The sequence below is a fragment of the Bactrocera dorsalis genome, chromosome 1 (genome assembly GCF_023373825.1).
Source record: "Bactrocera dorsalis isolate Fly_Bdor chromosome 1, ASM2337382v1, whole genome shotgun sequence".
NCBI classification, from domain to species: domain Eukaryota; kingdom Metazoa; phylum Arthropoda; class Insecta; order Diptera; family Tephritidae; genus Bactrocera; species Bactrocera dorsalis.
In genome coordinates this window covers 75,382,816-75,398,480 of record NC_064303.1, presented here as the reverse complement: position 1 = coordinate 75,398,480, position 15,665 = coordinate 75,382,816, and the positions used below count along the sequence as shown (strand labels likewise).

Genomic DNA, 15,665 nt, shown 5'->3' with positions numbered 1-15,665 from the left:
ACCCTTTATATATATATATATGTACATGTATGTACATATTGCCGAGCAAATAATGTATACACAAACCTACACATGTACATACATGGGCATCAGAGAGCTGCAACGATCACAATTTTTTCAATCATACCCGATCATTGACTCAGATTTTTTGTGACGAAAAACTTTGCTTCAACAAAAATGAATGATCGTAAGCGAGCGTGCTCAAAGCAAACAATCAGTTTCAATCACTGTTGCTTGTTTCGTAATGATTTTTCTCGATCGAACGCCTTGTGTGAGCAGCAAAGAATGTTCGAGAATGCTGCTTGCATTCCGATCGATCACAATCATACCGTTTGGTCATACCGGGTGGTTCCTGCCAACAGCGCAGTCGCTGAGCGTTCTTTTTCTTTAGCTGGAAATATTATAACTGAAAAAAGAAATAGGCTCGGACCATGTTCAGTTGATAATTTATTGTTTTTAAATTCATTTTTTTTTAAGTTTTAGCGATTAAGAAACCAAGTTTATTACCTTCTTTTAATTTTAAATTTTTGTTGATCTCAATGAAGAAGTGATAAAAATTTGAAATTTGTGTTCCCTAATATTTTAAGCATTACCATTGATTATTAATTTTAAGCTTTAATTGAATTTTAGTTTTAAGCGTTAAAAATGAAGAAATATATGCAGTAATGTTTTGGATTTTATGCATCGCAACTTGTTTCCGTTAAAACACACAAATATGTATGTACATACAAACTATGCACATACATATTTGCAAGGCAATTCTCGATCTCACTGGTTCAATCACAATCAATTCAAACGCACACTTGATCGATGTATGAGTTTTCGTGCATCATTGGACTTGATCGTGTTTTTCTGTACAATCATTTCCAATCATCATACCGGAACCGAACAATCAGTTTCAATCAGTAAGCAGAGCAATCAAATCAATTGATCGAACTCCTTCGTTTTGAGCACGAAACTCGATTGAACAATTTTGTTGCGAACCGCTGTGCTGAGTTGTGACCGTTTTGAGCGAGGCTGATCAAACCGGATCGATCATACTCGATGCAGGTCTCTGATGGGCATACACATGTCAATATGTCACCACCCAGCAGATTTTAGGATGATCGTTTGAGACCTCCTGGATTAATCCTTTAGGAGATATCCTATACTCGCTATTACTCCTAATACTCGTGTGTAAATACACGTAAAATTGTATACTCGTTTTTAACATTGCATGTCATTGGAACGCGAGTACTCCTTTTAACCTCCTAATGGAGATCTCTATGATTACTGATATGGGAGATCTCTAGGATTACTGATATAGGAGATCTCTATGATTACAACTATAGGAGATCTCTATGATAAATCCTATATTATTTTCAACCTGCAATTATTTTAACAAAAACAAATTTTTATAATTTTATTTTTTATTAAAGTTTTTTAATTAAATGAATGTACATGAAATCTATTATTTTTTTTATATTATAAGTGTTCCTGTAGAACTGAGCCTTACATTTGAGAAACGCCTTTTTGATATTTTTTTTTTTATTGAAACGTAACAAGGATGTGGTTTTACATTTCATTCAAATTGCAACTAGTGACTAACTTAAACTAACAAGCAATATTTTTCATAATTTATAAGGTGTTGTACTTTATAAAGCTCTATTAAAAACTTTATTCAAAAACTAAACTTTGCGTTAAAAACTAAATATTTTAATATTTGTTATTTGTTATTTGCTTAAAAAGTCACGAAACGTTGTCCTTTTCAGTCTGCGCCTGCTATTTCGAGTTTCTTCCAGTTGTCGGGCTTCAGCGTTTACGTGATTTTGTAACCTTGTAGCATGTTTCGATGCCGTTTCGTGAATGACTTCGCGAACCATTTTTATGCGGAGATCACGATGTAGATCTGAATTGCGTATGTACCACGGGGCATTTACAATTTTTCGAAGTTTAACTCGTTTAGAGTAATGTTCCATTTTTGTGTCCATTCTACAATCTGGTTGATTGAAGACTGCATTCTGTTCGACGACTCGGATTGATTTTTACCGGTAGTAATTATGCAGGTATCATCTGCAAATGTGGCGATTGTGCAGTTTGGCGGCGTAGGCATATCGCTGGTAAATAGAATGTATAGAAGGGGTGCCAAGACACTTCCTTGGGGTACACCCGTTTTTATTGGCTGTAACGTAGTATACGATTGTCCCTGTGTGATTCGGAAGTAGCGGTTGCTCAGGTAGGAGGCAAGTAGCTCCGTTAGTTGCTGTGGAAAAAGACATCTTAATTTATAAAGTAAGCCCTAGTGCCATACTCTATCGAACGTCTGAGATACATCATTTCTTTTTTTCCGTCGCATTTTCTATTACATCTGTTATTCGATGAACTTGATCGATTGTGGAATGTTGCGATCTAAATCCAAATTGATGAGTTGGTATGAGGCCATTCTCTTCAATTATGTTCTGAAGTCTTCCTACAATTACGGCTTCAAGTATTTTGGACAAAATAGGCAACAGTGAGATTGGACGATATGACGAGGCCTCCTGGGCGCTTTTTCCGGGTTTTTGTACCATAATGATTTCAGATACCTTCCATGACAATAGGACGTATCTGAGATCTAAGCAAGCGTTTATTATCGATGTAAGTTTTTCTAATGCTTTTCGCGTTAGATTTTTTATTACACCAGCAGTCAACAAGTCGAAGCCGGAAGCTTTTTTTGGATTAAATCTAGTTTTAATGATATTTTCCACTTCTTTAATTGATGCTCGTTGGATTTCTCCTACGTATTGTGATCCTACCAGCTGCGGTAAAGTTCCATGGGTCAAAGAGGGACTAAGTTTTCGTTAGTTTCTCTGAAAAAACTTCCGCTTTTTCTTCGTCAGTTTTGGCCCAGAATCCGTTCGGCTTTCTGAGGGGTGTATTAGACTATATTGGTTTTCTTGCATTTTTTACTGCTACCAAAGGGAATAATCGGAATTTTTGTTTGGCGTCAATTTCTCAATATAATTAGAAGTATTTTGATTCGTGAATAGCTTTATTTTGGTAGCGAGAACCTTGGTTAAATTGTTCAATTCTGTTTTGTATTGAGAAAAAGGCGTTATTTGCCATTTTTTACGTAATTTTCTCTTTTTCTTTATGAGATCTAAAATGTCTGATGAATATTTAGTATAAACTCTTTTTTGTTTCGGAACAGGAGTACTTTTCCATGCTGATTCTTGAATCGTTTTCGTAAATATAGGAACTTCATCTTCTAAAATATCTTGAGTTGTTATATTTACTTTAACATCAATATTTTTGTCGAGCAATTTTAGACGGCCATTTAGGGTTTGATATACTGTCGAGTGGTCCGAATTTAAGTCCAATCCATTTTCCATGGTAATGCAGGTCTTGGATATTTGTCGAGTGATGAAAAAGTCGATCAAGTCAGGTAATTTTCTTGTGTCGGAAGGCCAGTAAGTCGGCTTGCCAGTAGACATAAGTCGCATCCAGTGGACATAGCAGCTTTAAATAGCTCTCTCCCCTTCGGTGTCGTAACTCTTGAACCCCATTGGGAGTGTTTTGCGTTAAATTCACCTCCCATGATGAACTTCCCATGGTGTTTTAGTATAAGTCCTGTGTACAAATCCATTTTAATATTGTGTCTGGGTGGGCTATATATTGCGGTAATACTTATTTTTCCGAAACTGGTTTCAACCGAAATGGTCGTGGTTTGAAATTCTGGGATACTTATATTAATTTCTTCGTAATGGGGAATATTATCTCTGATAACTATGGCATTCTCCCCTCTCGCATTGTTATTTGGGTGGTTCGAGCGATACGTCTTGTAGTTTTTGAATTTGACGAAAATCTCATTTGTAAAATGAGTTTCTGATAAAAGAAAAATATCAATTTTTTCAACATGGAGTAATGTCTCTAGTTCTTTGCTACGTTTGAGTAAGCCATTTGCATTCCATGTCATAATTTTTAACGGTTTCATTTTTGCGTTTTCCTTTCTTTTTGCTGTCGCTCTAGTAGAGTAAGTCGTTCATGGGTAAGTTTATTTTGCTCTTCTAGCTTATTAAGCTTGTTGAGAATTATCGATAGATTATTGGTAATATCACTAATAGCATTAGAATTGGTTTGGTTTGCAGACATATGTTGCTGTACGTGATTAGTTATGCTGGCAAATGAGGGCTGGAGAGCTGGAAAGCTTGCGGATTTACATTAGTAACTTCCTTCTGAGACAGTAGAAGCTGTTGTACTTAGGCGTTTTGATTGTTGGTTATGCTCTTTATTTTTTTCGGTGGCGTTTCTAATTTTTTGAAGTTGTTTTGCCACTTCATATCCCCTATAGTTCGCAGGGTGACTTTGATTTCAGTTACAGCATTTTGGTGGTAGATCAGCAGGTTTTGTGCAATTTAGAGTAGAATGATCCGGGTATGAGTAATCATCTTTTAAGGCCTCTAAAAATTAAACTTGTTAAAAAAATAAATGACATGAATTGAAATTATGTATTACCGTAAAGAAATTTATTGAAAAGTGCATAATTCTTCAATGCAACTTTTTTTTGGCTCCATCCCAATTCACTTTTAAGAGCAGGACTCCGCAATCACTTCATCCAAAATTTTTGATAGGGGTCTCTTTGAAAATTTTTGCTTCAGATATGCCACCTATAATAAACTCAAACTGTTTAGTAACATCTTATCAAATGTATTTTATCATACTCACAATTTCTGCCTCAGGCTTATTCAAAAGCAAAGACTCTGTAGATGTTAAATCATTAATGTTCTTCGGTTGCAATACTATGTCAATAATCCGCTCCAGGAGTATAGTGTTCTGCGCCGATATTTTCTCTAGCTTCCGTATTCTTTGTTCCATGTTTTTCTGCCAGGAGGAGGTGTTTCGAGAAGTATTGGTTTACACATTGATATTTTCTCCACTTAAAATTGAAGAACTTCCGTATTCTAGGAAAAAAATGTGCTAAAGGGTTATGAAAAAATATTTGCAAGAGATAAACTTACCGAGAGAATTGAATAAAAAGTTATTTTGTGACGCCATTTTATTTATCTATAATTAAGTGTATAATATTATATTATTTTACAAGTATTATATTATGTTTTTATTATATATTAATTTAGTAACAATGATGCAAAATGGGAACAAAATGAAAGTGATCGTCTTCAGCAATTGCAAAAAGCTTGCAGTAAATTATTTCGAGAGGTATATTGTGCTCTAAATCAGCTAAAACAGATGCTTTCGATATCCCTAACGCACTTTTTGAGTCTACTGGATAAGTAAATGAACTTGTTGCATCGTTAAAATATTTACCTCTAACAACCAGCTGTTCACCTACTTTTTGAAACCAAATTATTTTAAAAACATTTAATTCCTGTGTCATGCAATAGCAATCTGGGACTTTATTGCTTAAAAAAAAATTACCGAACTGGTATTTATTATAAATACTATTATTAACTTTTTTGCCCAGTGGATAATTTTTTTTCTTCCTAGGAGTAAAATTTCGCTCTGTAATGCGATTATTCAACTGTTGAGCAATATATTGAGATTTCCGGCAGTCCTTATTCAAAATTTGTAAAAAACTTTGAAATTTATATCCAGAGAAGCTAGAAGCACATCCAAAGTCCTTTACACACTGCGATATATGGAGCAAGTTATGAACATTATAACTGACTCGATCTTTGCCGTATAAATTGGCAAAATCTTCAAAATAAGCCTCTAAAAGCTTCTGGACACAGGCTAAATTACTTTCGCACATTCTTGGACAAGATATGAATCTATATGCTGTCATTAAAAACAAAAAATCCTCATAAAGATCAGCTTCAATAACATTTCTTAACAAAAAGAAACATGTATACAATATTATTTATCGAAATTCTGAAGCTTTCCAACGTGGCATCTGGGATAGATACCGAGAGTTGAAGAGGGAAGCGAGACGCATTTGCAGACAGAAGAACATATGAACACGTATGGCTAACAGTGCCACTTAAAAAAGCTTTGGCTGGAGCATCACATATGATAGCTCCTATTTTGATTTTATAAGATTTACCGCCATAGAGCATCCCATTTTTTTAAGCTCAGAGTACTCGTCCAAAAATTTCTCCTAATATTTTTCAACTTCCTGTGGCTTTGAGCAACCAATAAAACTGCCAATTAAAAATGGTTGTGATTCACAATTTGAAATTGCTCCCAATATTAGCCAAAGAGTTTTGCGGAACTTTTGTAAAGTGGGAAACCATCGCAAAAAGCATCTAATACAATTGTTTCACCTACAGAATTATCCTGTTTTATTTCATAAAATATTAACAAGGCGGCATGGCTATTACATTAGTATCATCTGGTTGGAAAGATTGTAAGAGCTTACTTTTTGATATAGGCACATTTAAATTTTGTGAGTTTAAAATTGCAAGAAGACTATTAAATGCGGTTATTCGATTTTCAATTGCCCAAATGGCTAACTGTTTTGAAAGTGGTTCAGCTGGCAAACAAGCATCTTCTATCACTTCTTTCGAGCCTGTACCACTTTCAACTTTTTCAAAAACTTCTTTAGAGCCTGTATCACTTTCAATTTCATTAACACTTTCCACATCGTTTTCATTTTGTGTATTATAATTTTTTTATATAAATTATTTAATTTTTTATTCACTAGGCGTTTTAAATGCCTTTTAGAGTACATTTAATTATCAATTTAAAATATTTAATACTCAATAGATATAAAACACTTACGTCTGCACGCTTTAAAAAACACAGTTGAAATGAACAATTGCTTGAAGACAAAAATGAACAGTTATTATTTCCCGTTAAATTGTATTTTTTGAATCAAAAGTACGATTTTTAAGCTACGAAAAATTAAAAAGTCTCCTTTATTGCTCCTAAAGGAGGACAAAAGGAGATCAATACTAAAATGAAGTAAAAAAAAATCACAATAGAAGTACAAAATCTTCTTTTTTGCTCCTAAAAGATGACAAAAGGAGGAAGTCAACACTAAAATAAAATAAAAAAACACAATATAAGAACAAAATTAAAAAATCTCCCTTACTGCTGCTAAAAGAGGTCAATAGGAGGACTCCTTCATTCCTCCTTTCAGGAAATCTCGCTTTTAAATCTGTTGGGCAACAAAAGACAACAATCGTCTCAAAAAGCATCACAATTCAATATGGCAGCCAAATAGCCAATGCCTAAATTTATAGTACAACACGCAACAACAACATTTTCATTCATGAACGCAAGCGTATTTTCAACAGGCACACTTGCTTCATTCATAAAAGCAAACACCATTGCGTCTCCCCGATCATGGCTTTGCCGGCAAGCGTCTTTTCGCGACGATGGCAAAAGCTAAAAATCATAAATTGAACAATTTCTGATATTTGTACTGCTGGAAAACTGACAACCCCGCAAACTCGCAAAACACAGAAAGAAGTGACAAAAAGTGACAACAAAGTTCTCGTCGATTTAAAATATTTGCCAAATCTAAAATATTTTGCCGTGGCTCGCAAAAATCTGCGTCGATATGTATGCCGCTCATACATCTTCATACATATTTACGCAAGTTTGTCGGCGAAGCTGTTGTAGCGGCAAGGGAAACGGCGACGGTTGGCGTTCGTTCGTTTGTTTTTTCGGCACAGCTTGCACAATAACACAATGTTGTGACGCCTAGTCGTCGCGTCAGTCGTTCGACACATTGACTCTTCGACAAAACGTGAGTTTCGGGCATTGATTGTCGTGACAACGGAGATGCGTGCGACATTTGTTATTCCCTTATGAATGTTTGTACATATGTAGCTCGTATTTGCTTTGGTAAACGCACAGACAAATGCGGCAAAGAAATAATATATGTATGACCTGTGTAAACATTTGCTTATTTTGCTTGTCGGTCTATGCGCAAGAAAAAGTTACGTGTACAAACATATTTACATATATAAATATGCTGTATGTAAACAAATTTACAAATATGGCGAGCATGCCTTCTTTAATATTTTTTACTTGCACACATAATTATATAAGTTAACACCCTAAACTCTAAAATTTAATATAATTAATTCCGTTCCCAAGCTGACTAAACAAAAGCATAACTTTTATAACGAAATCGCCAACTCCACTAAAATTACTGCACTTGCGGAAATGCACTTCCGCTGACGACCTTTTGCTTATCAGCAAGAAGTGACAACGCAGCTCAGGTGACAAAACTACAACAACATGTAATATAGAACTAAATTATAAAATATTGTTTAAATAGAACTAACATATTATTATAAGAAGCTTTTTGTGTATTCGTTGCATCGAATAAAGAACGGAGCTCGTCTCCAATAAAAACAAAAATTGTTTTTTTTAAATCCTCCCAGTGCGTAGGGAGAAAACTGGCGCCCGAGCAGGGACCGGTCGCGTAAATCGAAAGAACGTAAGTGACCATAAGTAGTCACACGCGAGTGAATAATAAAATCCTTTCGAAGCGAGAAGCCGGTTACCACGACAAACGGAAATCATCTATCCTCAACCCACACTTGGACGAGGAGGTGCATAATATAGTGTGCAGAAGGACGATCCAGAGTAAGCGGAAAGCAGAAAAGGAGAAATCGACTTTGCCGGTGCATCATGGTTTTCTGGTAAATTAAGTACATTTAAGAATTATGTATATGTATATAAACTGTATTTACGAAGCAGTGATAAGATTAAAAGTGAAAATCTGTAAAATAAAATAGAATTTTTTTTTGTTAAGAAATCATAAAAAAGAAAAACTCAATCAGTTTAGTTCAGAGGAAAAATTTTTAAAAAGAAATTTAAGGATACCAAAGCTGTTCCTTTTTTTTGTACACATAATAACGGGCTTGTACAGCCAATAATAAATAACAATATAAAAGCTCCGGGGGGACCTTCCAGCCTATAACAAATAAAATTCTCTGCGATTCACCACCTTCGGGGGGACCCTCCAGAGAATTATAAACCACAAAGCCAAATAAACGAGGGCTCGTACAGCCAATAACGTTTAATATTTAAAAAGAGCCGCGATTCATTATCTAACGGGGGACCCTCCGGTTCTTATAACAGTAAAATAACTTTGCGATTTCCCTGCAAAAGGGACCCTAATAATAATTAATAACATAAATAAAACAAAAGAAAAAATCTATATATATAAAATTAAGTGGCAAAACTTCCTGTTCGCATACTCCTCCTAGACGGCTTGCCCGATTTCAATGAAATTTTCAGGGGTGATTGGGGTCTGCTTGGAGGGTGCACATAAGAAATTTAATGTGTGTATCATTGCGCGTTTTGCAAAAAAAAAAAATAAAATAAAATGATACATCCCGCCTATACAAATTCTCATGAAATAATGTTTTGCCGCAAGATTGGTAGTCCTGTCAAATGCCTTTTAATTCCTTTCTAATAAACAGAAACAACTGGCGGATGTTTACAACTAATAAAAAACATTGACATCGCAATTTGATCGTATTTGCCTTTTTGTTCTTTCTATTGACATATTTTAAAATTGTGTGTATTTTTCTCTGATTTCAACGTGATTAACATTCTGCAAGTGAGTATTGTTGTTGTTTCGTATGTGATGCCATGCGGTTCGATTGTCGCTTGAAAATGCGCGGTGTGTGTAAAAAAAAAGTGTTTCAACATTGTGTGTTTTTTCCAGATTTAGTTCCATCGATTTGCTACATTTATTCGAACTGATTTTGTGTGCAACACACACAAAGCAAGTGAGTATTGTTATTGTTTCGTTAGTGCTTCCATGCGGTTTGCAAATACACTGTTGGTGGGTCTTATTGCATATGCGTGTGTAGTTTAAGATGTAGTTTTAGGTTAATTTTTACATTTTTATTTATGTACTTAAAAATATGCATACTCTAGAAAATGCCTCGACTGCGCCAACGTAATACGGTTGGCAGGCATACGAGTGATTCACGTCGAATGTCAATATTAAGAAGAAATCACAGCGAAGAGCAACGCGCTCAAGTGAATGCCCGAGGTAGAGCGGTGTACAGAGAGCGGCGTGCACAGATTAGAGCTGAATTCGCCGACAATCAACGGCCAAATTACCGTCAAGGCCGAGTTCCTGTCCGCCTTCGCGATCAAATGGAACATGTTGGCTTTCACTACGATCCTGACTGCGACTACAGCCTGCATGGTGCCATCGGAGCAATGGATATTATTTGTACGCTTTGCAATGCAGCGAAATTTCGAGGAGAAACAGCTGGCATGTGCTGCTCCAGTTCCAAAGTGAAACTGCCTGCATTGGAACCGCCACCAGAACCATTACATTCCTTGCTCACTGGAGAATCGCCGACGTCTAAGCATTTCTTGCAGAACATACAAGCGTACAATTCATGCTTTCAAATGACTTCTTTTGGTGCCACAAAGATCATTAGAGATCCATTTATGCCGACGTTCAAGGTGATTACTTTGCATGGAATTTCCAGTGAAACATTTGACATTTTTATTCTGCAGATTCAGGGACAAATATACCATCGAGCAGGCTTGCTCATACCATTTGTCGATGCCGACCATCAATTTTTGCAAATATATTTCATCGGTAATGAAACTGACCAACTAAATCAACGATGTAAAATTGCGACCGGCACAAGGCGAGAAATCGTACTAAATTTGCAAAGATTTCTCAATGAGCACAATGAATTGATTCGATTGTTCAAAATCGCATTGGACCGCATGCCGTCTGATAACCATCGAATCGTCATCAGAGCAGACAAAATGCCGATGGGGCAGCATGCCAGACGATTCAACCCACCAACAATCGATGAGGTGGCAATCGTCATTGTTGGCGAACAGTTTGAATCGCGAGATATTGTACTGCACCGTAGAAACGAACAACTTCAGCGTGTTTCCGAGCTACACCGTAGTTATGATGCATTACAATATCCGATATTATTGTGGAGAGGTGATGACGGCTATCCCATCAATATGCAATTGATGAATCCAACTACTGGTAAAAAAAGTACAATTTCTGAGAAGAAATGCTACTTACGATTCAATATTTTGTGTATTGTTCATTTATAGGCCAAGAAACACCGAAAAAACTCAGTGCGATGAACTTCTATTCGTACAGAATAATGATTCGTCCGCAAGAAGATAACTACATCCTGAAATGTCGCAAGCTTTTCCATCGGTATTTGGTTGACATGTATGCGAAGATCGAGACCGAACGTGTCAACTTTATTCTATTCAACCAAGCGAAATTGCGTTCTGATGAGTACATCCATTTGAGAGACGCCGTAATGAATGATGCAAATGTGAATAGCATTGGACGTCTGACAATATTGCCAGCCACATACATCGGCAGTCCGCGCCATATGCACGAGTATGCGCAAGATGCGATGTCGTATGTGCGCCATTACGGCAGACCGGATCTGTTCATAACGTTCACGTGCAATCCCAAGTGGAATGACATCAAATGCCATTTGTTCCCCGGTCAATCAACAACTGATCGTCACGACTTGACAGCACGTGTATTCAGGGAAAAGCAAAAAGCAATGATGGATTTAATTGTGAAACTTTGTGTTTTTGGAGAAGTTCGATGCTGGATGTACTCGATCGAATGGCAGAAAAGAGGATTACCGCATGCACACATCTTGATTTGGTTAGTTCGCAAAATACGACCAGATCAGATTGACAAAGTCATCTCAGCGGAAATTCCAGATGAAGCAATCGACCCACAATTGTTCGACGTTGTAACAAAAAACATGATCCACGGCCCTTGAGGCGCTATTAATCCAACGTCACCATGCATGATTGACAATAAGTGTTCAAAGCGCTATCCTAGAGCTTTAGTTGATGATACAATCACTGGAAATGACGGATATCAATTATATCGGCGTCGATCCGCTGAAGATGGTGGTAATTCAACGGTCATAAAAGTTCGGGATCAAGACGTTGATGTTGATAATCGTTGGGTCGTGCCGTATTCACCATAGTTGTCAAAAATTTTCGAAGCGCACATCAATGTAGAATATTGCAACTCTGTCAAATCGATTAAATACATCTGCAAATACGTAAATAAGGGCAGTGATATGGCAGTTTTCGGAGTGGCTGATTATCAGACAATCGATGAAATTCAGCAATACCAAATGGGCCGTTATATAAGCAGCAACGAAGCGGTATGGCGCATTTTATCGTTTCCAATACACGACTGGCATCCCGTTGTTCTTCATTTGGCAGTTCATCTCGAAAATGGTCAACGCGTTTATTTCACTGCAGACAATATACAACAGAGCGCAGCACGACCACCGCGGACAACACTTACTACCTTTTTCGAGTTGTGTGAAACCGATGAATTTGCAAGAACATTGCTATATTCCGAAATACCACAATATTTCACTTGGAATCCATCATCGAAAACATTTCAACGACGAAAGCAAGGGGAGCGTGTTTACGGTTATCCAAATGTCCGTAAAACCGATGCATAGGACGCATTTATACCATCCATCCGAACAACGCCGAATGTTTCTATTTGCGTCTGCTATTAGTCAACGTGCGCGGACCAAGATCATTTGATGATTTAAAAACTGTTGACGGTCAGTTGTGTGTGACGTATCGTCAAGCATGTCAGCGATTGCATTTGTTAGAAGATGATATGCATTGGGACACCGCACTTCATGACGCATCACTCACATCTCATCCAAAACTAATACGCGTATTATTCGAAATAATAATATCTACATGCCTTCCGTCAAATCCGCAAGAACTGTGGAATAAGTACAAAGGCTGCATGACCGAGGACTTATTAGTTTTGGCGCGTAATCGAGCATCGGACGCAGACTTGCTATATACATTACAAATGTACAATGTTGCTTTGATATTGGTTGAAGATCTGTGCCTTACAATTGCGAATAAGGCATTAGCGCAACTTGGCATAACTGTGCCCAATCGTTCAGTGATTGATATGCTTGACCATGAGCTTCAACGTGAACAACAATACGATTGCAATGAATGCGTGCTTTCATACAAGCTAACATTACCAAATTAAATATTCAGCAGAAAAATGCTTATGATAAGATTATACAAGCGGTTGACAATAACGCCGGTGTATTCTTCTTTCTGGATGCGCCCGGTGGTACAGGGAAAACGTTTCTGATCTCTTTGATTCTTGCTACTATACGGTCACAGCAGAAAATTGCGCTGGCAATTGCTTCGTCAGGCATCGCTGCTACTCTACTTGATGGCGGCCGAACAGCACATTCTGCGTTGAAATTACCGTTGAACATCCAAGTCGTTGAAACACCAACGTGCAACATATCGAGGAATTCAGCAATGGCAAAAGTTTTGCAAGGAGCTGGAATAGTTCTATGGGACGAGTGCCCAATGGCTAACAAAAAGTCATTAGAAGCATTCAATAGAACAATGCAAGATTTACGCCAAAAGCAACAACTTTTTGGCGGAGCATTAGTCTTATTATCCGGCGATTTTCGGCAAACTTTGCCAGTCATTCCTCGATCAACTCCTGCCGACGAAATAAACGCATGTTTAAAATCGTCAGTTTTGTGGAGACATGTTCAAAGGCTGACTCTTACCATCAATATGCGAGTCCAATTGCAAAATGATCGATCCGCAGCGGCGTTTTCGAAGCAGTTGTTGGACATTGGCGAAGGCAAAATACCAATCGATGATACCGGTTTGATCACATTGCTGAACAACTTTTGTACACTTTTACAATCGAAGGAAGAATTGATTTCAAGTGTATTTCCGAATATTGTTGAATACTATCAACGCAACGATTATTTAAGTGAACGCGCAATATTGGCACCAAAAAATGTACACGTCAACGAAATCAATTTTGCCATTCAAGAAAAACTGCCAGGAGAAGCTACAACATATATATCGATTGATAGCGTTTTGAATCAAGATGAAGTAGTCAATTATCCAACTGAGTTCTTGAATTCTTTGGATCCCCCCGGTCTGCCACCGCATCGTTTGGTCCTGAAAGTCGGTTCACCCATTATACTTCTACGAAATCTTAATCCACCGACTTTGTGTAATGCACAAGGCTTTCAGTCAAAAAATTGTGGCCAAATTTGATTGAAGCAACAATACTAAATGGCAAGGCAGCAGGTGATGTCGTACTCTTACCACGCATTCCCATGATTCCAACGGACATGCCGTTTGAATTTAAGCGCTTGCAGTTCCCAGTACGTCTTGCCTTTGCGATGACCATCAACAAATCGCAAGGGCAAACGTTTCAAGTGTGCGGCGTCAATTTGAAAGAACCGTGCTTCTCCCACGGCCAATTGTTCGTCGCATGCTCGAGAGTGGGAATACCAAGGTGCTTATTCATTTACGCGCCAGGTGGAAAACCAAAAATGTTGTATACCAATATGTTTTATAAATAAGTAACAGTTTTACAACAATAAATAAAACACAGAGTAAAAACCCTTAAGAGTTTTAATCGATTTAGGTGTAGCGAGGCACACAGGGTAACAGCTAGTATATTATATTCTAAGGAAGATAAAACAATATCTAAATAGAAAAATGTCAAATCCGAATAATTTAATACGGCCGCCGGTTCTGCAAAATGCAGCCGCTAGCACTCAAGACACCGCACAGGTGCACAACATAGCAGCGGAACAATTAACTGCTACTATTACAAACGTTGTTAGAAATTTATTCCAACAACACGGCAAACAACTCGTTCAAGCCGTGTTAAACCCAAATGCCAGTATGGCAGAGTTTTCGAATCAGTCAATTGATCCAGCCTACAGAAACCATCTAACCGACCTGGATAAAATCTCAGACATTGTCCGTTGTCTGCGCGAATTTTCCGGAAACCCAGGGGAGTTTAGCTCTTGGAAGAAAGGAGTAGATCGGATACTCCAAATTTATGAGCCTCTTAAAGGCACTCCCAAATACTATGGAATAATTAGCGTCATACGAAATAAAATAATAGGGAACGCGGACATAGCCCTTGAATCCTACAATACTCCATTAGATTGGAAAGCTATTTCCAAATGCTTAACTCTTCACTATGCTGATAAACGAGACCTAGGAACTTTGGAATATCAGATGATATCCTTAATCCAAGGTCCTAACTCCATACAGGACTTCTACCAGAAAGTCTATACTCACCTTTCATTGATTCTAAACAAATTAGGTTGCCTGGACGTAGGACAGGAATCAATGAATCTACTAACGCAGACATACCGAGACAAAGCTTTAGACACCTTCGTTAGAGGACTGAGGGGCGAATTACCTCGCTTGCTAAGCATGAGGGAACCAGTAGATTTGCCTCAGGCACTCCACCTGTGCCTTAAATTAGAAAATCAGAATTACCGCTCCCACTATGCTCACAATACGCAAGGAGCTACTTACTAATTACGCACCACCAGTTCCGCCCAAGAGGTATAATAAACCAATATTTTATCCGGAACTAACGTATTTACCTAGGCCACAAGAAAGGGCAAATAACAATAAGCCTAGATCCTATCCGCAACAACAAGTTGCACCACCACGTCCATTCGGACCTAAACCGCAACCCAAGCCGGAGCCGATGGACGTTGACCAGTCCATACACTCCAGACGGGTAAACTATATGAATAGGCCACAAAGAAATGACTTTGTTGGCAAAAGACCGCAACAAAATAATGACCAACAAAATAAAAAAAATACATTTGAACCATTTCATTCATCCCGAACCAATTCAAAATGATGCAGCCCCATCATTCAATTCAGCTAGATATTTCAATTAT

The 15,665-nt window shown here is 37.6% G+C and overlaps 1 pseudogene; it reads right to left on the bottom strand.

The window, feature by feature from the left end:
• Window positions 1-1,350: 1,350 nt before the first annotated feature.
• On the bottom strand, window positions 1,351-6,646 carry LOC125778040 (uncharacterized; annotated as a pseudogene).
• Between the last annotated feature and the right edge of the window lie 9,019 nt (window positions 6,647-15,665).